We start from the raw sequence: 5,341 nt of genomic DNA, 5'->3' as shown, positions 1-5,341 counted from the left end.
TCTAACGAGGCCTTCTGTGTGATTCTCTCTGCTCAGTCAGATTACAACATTGTATACAGAATCCAATTATTTCTGTGTTTTGAATCCCTGTGCCCTCGTCTGCCTCTACCCCTAAGTTACAAGGCGGCTGAGCAGATTGCCTTACAACCAGCAGTTCGCAGATGCCCAGAGCAGAATAGGGTTTTAACAATATCTAATGAATAAAGAAATACTGTATCTGTGACACTTCCCCTATTACTGTTTTCATCACATACGGCCCCTCTGTGACCTGAACCTGCTGCCCTGTTTAAAATAAGTAAACCTCAATTAATCTGTATGTTGGCTTGTTTCTTTTGGCTCCAGGTTAAAATAAAAGATCAGAGCCTTCAAAAATATTCAGTAGTGGGCTTCCCTGGTGGCGCAGTGGTTAAGAATCCGCCTGCCAATGCAGGAGACGTGGGTTTGAGCCCTGGTCCGGGACGATCCCACATGCCACAGAGCAGCTAAGCCCGTGCGCCACAACTACTGAGCCTGTGCTCTAGGGCCCGTGCTCCACAAGAGAAGCCACCACATGGGAAGCCCGCGCACGGCAACAAAGAGTAGCCCCCGCTCACTGCAGCTAGAGAAAGCCCACACGCAGCAACGAACACCCAATGCAGCCAAAAAATAAAAAAAATTCAGTAGTATCCAGTACGTAATATATTTAACAGTAAAAGAGCTAGAACAATGATATATTTTTAAAAATTTGTTTTACTGAGGTATGGCTGATTTACAATGTTGTGTTAATTTCTGCTGTACGGCAAAGTGACTCAGTTATACACGTGTATATTCTTTTCCACTGTGATTTATTACAGGATATTGAATATAGTTCCCTGTGCTCGACAGTAGGACCTTGTTGTGTATCTATTCCATATACAATAGTTTGCATCTGCTCATCCCAAACTCCCACTCCATCCCTCCCGCACCCCCTAAACAATTATATACTTTTGACCAAGAATTATTATAATAAGAAAAAGCTGTTATTTTCCCTTAAGATTTTTAGAACTTTTTAAAAAAGTTTGTACCAATGATATTTTAATTTTATTTCTGAATGCCTTCATGGATAAAACACAGACATCGTCAACAACGACGAAACAATAAGTCTATGTAGATAACCTGGGGAACTTATTTTATTATGGGTGCATTATAAAAATAAACATGTTTTCGTAGCTATTGCATTTGAAGCTCTCTTTGGGGCTACGGGGCAAACTGTTTCTTTTTTTTTAAAAAAATTATTATTTAGAAGTTTCTTTATAAAACTTTTTTCGACATGTGTTTTCCTAATGACATTTCCCTCTGAACATTAGCCTGGATCACAAATCACAGTTTAAAAGTCATATCGAGTGAATGATTATTGCTTTCTTCCTCCTTTAAAATAAATTTTGCCGTGACATACAGGCACACGCAAGGTTTGTCTGCCGTCGGCTCTCCCCACCAGCTGCGGCCGTTTCCAGTTCCTGCGAGATACGTTTCCAGTGACTCCCCACGTTCCGTGGCAAACCAATCGAGCCACCCAAGAAGCCCAGCGCTGCAGTAACACTCGCTATTGCAAAATACCCGCGGCACGCCATACCCCTACGTCAGGGGGACGCAAGGGCTAGACACTTGGTGCCTGGAGGACCCACCTTTACTGGCCAACATCAACCTTCCTGTCCTCAGGTTCAAATACTTCTGAGTTGAAATCCACTCGTAATCTAATAGATGTGCGTCTTTGGGGATTTACATCGACTCTGTTCGTCTCAGCATCCTATGCAATTGTGTTGCTACCCGCCCCCCTCCCAGCATCCTAGGCTACCCTCCCCGCGCCGCCCCGCAAGGGTTTCATTACAGGAGACAAGGTGAAGTGAGACGACCAGCCCTGGGCTCGGCCCACGCGAGGCGCTCGGGACGCGCCGCCGCCGTCCCTCTCCACCCACGCTCCTCAACCCTGGTGTCGCCTGCCCTGTCCACTCACGCTCCTCGTCGGGGTGTCACTCTACTTTTTCAGTCTTAAGGCATATTATAATTACAAAAATTTAACAGGCAGGCTTAATGCTTTCTAGGGGTATTTACATGTTACTTAAGAGCTTGGAAAAAAGGGATGGAGTCCACGTGGGTGAACCTATGATGAGGGAAAGACGAGAGGGAAACACACCTGGAGACAGGGCGCTGGTGTTGTGGCCCGAAGCCATTTCCATTGTGATCACCCGGTCCTGCACAAGCAGGAAGTACACACAGGCAGTGCTTCCATCTGCGTCCACACCTTTCAAAAGGTAATTGTAGCCTAAAGCTAAGACCCGCGGAAGCAACAAAATAGCAATAAGCCGAAACTGCCTTTAAACTGTATTCCTTCCCGGCAATTGTGAAAGTTCAGAATTAAAAAGCTTGACTTGTTTGTAAAGCAATTTAGGACCCCAGACGCACTGGGTTTTACTGTCAAAGATGGGAACAGGTGTTTCACTCCTGCCTGGTTTGGGACAACGGTCACCCGCGCGCAAAGGGGAGTATGAAACACGTCAAACAGCAGGTCATTCTCTCAAGCAGGTTTCAGCCTGTCAGGGGTTCCTGCCATTCCGTTCTCTCTAACAGGATGGGGAGTCACACAGCCCCTGGGGGCCACAGGGTTGCACAGAGACCCCCGTGGATGACGGAAACCAGGCTGTGACCCGGCAACCAGAGGAGTGAAATCATTCCTATGAATCTGCCCCACGGTCTTCTGTCACGAGGATAAAGTCAAACACCAACTGTCCTCTTAGGATCCTAAGCTGACAATCTGGGTCTCCTCTCCCCACCTCCAAACCTGCCATCTCTTCTTTAACCTTCCATCAGGGAAGCTGGGAAATACCACCCTTCCATGGCCCACAGGGCTGTGGGGTCCCACAGAAACACCCCAAAGGGAAAACCGTACCTTCCACGTGCCAGTTTGTAACTTGGAATCAACTTTGGTTTCCAATTGAATGCGAGAACTGCAAAAGAGAAAATCTTTAAAAATCCAGTTTAATTCTGCCTAATTTACTGGTTACGTGGTGGTGGAATCTCTTATTTTAAGACACGGGAGGGGGCAAACTTCCTTTCTATAACCGTACATGGTGAAACATTTAAATCAGGTAAAATAAGCAGATGTAAAATCCAAACCAAACCAAAACCAAAACAGACAAACAAACAAAAGCCATTTGTGCCATCTCTCAACTCAGAAATGGATCTCAATATATTTGAAACCATCATGTGAAAAATGTAGACTTGGAGCCAAAGGTCGCAATGGTCTCTTGATCGCCCTGATGTTTTTTAGAGTGCTAAAACCAAAACATCGACACCTTTTTCAGATAAACATAACAGAATCCTGACAACGAACGTAACATTCACAAAGTCCAGGATATAAGCAGCTCGGACTGCACGATGGGAAACGTTGAGGGAAGTTTCAGGCTGAGAAATCCGGGTCTTTGGGAAGGAAGCATAAGTGCTGGAAACGGTAACTGCTATGAATCTGAAAACGCCTTGTGTCACACGTATCGTTAAAGAACACTTTTGTTGAGTCACTCCAGTCACTCTGGAGCAAGAGTTTATTTCTTCTGTGTATTTTTGTTTTGCTATGTTTGTCCAAAATGTATAATTGTTACATGAGGGAGGGTTTCTTTATTTAAAGCTCACTCCTCCACATCTGAAGTATATTTTCAAATACAGGTATTTGAAGAAAAAACATAAACGTGCTCATTGCCTAAATCTGAATATTGCAACTCTAAATCTGTAAGATGAGAAACCAACCTGCGCAATAGGACACACACAGTCACCCCCGTCAAAACATACTTTAGTGACGCTACGTAACAGAAGCTGAAATTAGACAATCGTTTACCCAGTTTAGGAGGAAAAACAAAGTTATGTAAAGAACCTGCAAGAGTCCCCGAAGGATGGCACCTTGAAACAGAGTAACTGAGAAGCGCTTATTAAAGGGACTACATGCAAGAAAAGCCGGCGAGAGATGGTAAAACAGAACAAAACAAACACACAAAAAACCAAAACCCAGGGTTAGCAAAAGAGAGGAGTCGCTTCCTCCCTGTGGGGTGGGGTGTGGTGGGGAGCGGTTCCTGGGACCTGGGAGGTGTGCGGCTGTGGGGATCCTGGAGGAGATCTGCCTTGGAGAGAGGCCCACCGTCCAGCCTCACTCGCGCCCCGAGCGTGGCCTGTGCATCACACTCCCCTTGCCTGGATGTCAGCACACACCCTGGGCCAGGCAGCCCCACTCCCTCCGGCCGGAGAAGGCAGCCCTGCGCCCTGGGCAGGGTCAAAGGGGGCCAGCGGTCCGGGGACGAAACAAAAACACAGAGCACAGGTGCGGAGCACCCATCTCCGTTCGGTTTTTCTAGAACTTGTGCAAAACCCTCATGGCCAGGAGAGCTTTTTCTCAACTTCACACACAAAACAGAGAACGATGAAATCTGGACTGCTGTCCGTTGCCTCTGTGTCCCTGGCGTTGGATCTTTCTTGTTCTTCTTTCCTATTAAAGGGCTGCCCGTGGCATCACTTTGCACACGGTTCGAAAGGGTTACTGGACCCAATTCCAACACGTGTGGAGGCATCCCCGCTCTAACAAGCACTTCTCTGATGCCAGCAGGTGTCTGAGACCGCACCTCAATTCTGAGACTCTCCACCTGGGGTCAGCGTCGGGTCCCACAGGGAAGGGGCTCAGTCCAGCAAGACCCCCTCCATGTCAGACGCCAGTAGGAAGCTCACGTTAACACCTGTGCTTCTCACCAACCGGCTACAAACAGAGGTCCCCATGACCCCCTCCAACTCAGGGTCCCAAGTCCTGGCTGTTACCTATACAACTGAACTGGCTGTAAGTCAGAGGTTCCCACCACCCCCTCCTTGGGTTCTAGTAATTTGCTAGAGTGGCTCGGAGAACTCAGAAAGATTGTACTCATTAGATTACTGGTTAATTATTAAAGGACATTAAAGTATCCAAATCAATGGCCAGATGAAGAGATACAGAGGGTGAGGTCCCGGACAAAGGAGCTGCTGTCTTCTCGGAACTTGGGCCCTGGCTTGGTGGTACCAGGGAGTGTTCTGGTCTCCTTAGCTGGAAGCTGGCTGAAAAAAGGGGGCCAAATAGCCGTCCCTGCGGGTTTTTATGGAGGTTCCATGACACAGTCATGATTGACTAGTCAGGGACCTACAGCAGTCGATTCAACGCCCAGCCTCTCTCCTCTCCTCGGGTTGGCGGATGGGAGTAAAAGTCCGAACCCTCTAACCATAGGGTGGCTTCCCCTGGCAACCGGTTCCCACTCCTGGGTAGGAGAAGCATTTTCAGAAACTGAGGACAAGGGGCCAAATATGATCCCGTTGCTCT

This window comes from Hippopotamus amphibius, chromosome 10 (assembly GCF_030028045.1).
Source record: "Hippopotamus amphibius kiboko isolate mHipAmp2 chromosome 10, mHipAmp2.hap2, whole genome shotgun sequence".
NCBI lineage: Eukaryota > Metazoa > Chordata > Mammalia > Artiodactyla > Hippopotamidae > Hippopotamus > Hippopotamus amphibius.
The sequence above is the reverse complement of the archived record's forward strand: the minus strand, read 5'-3'. Positions refer to the sequence as shown.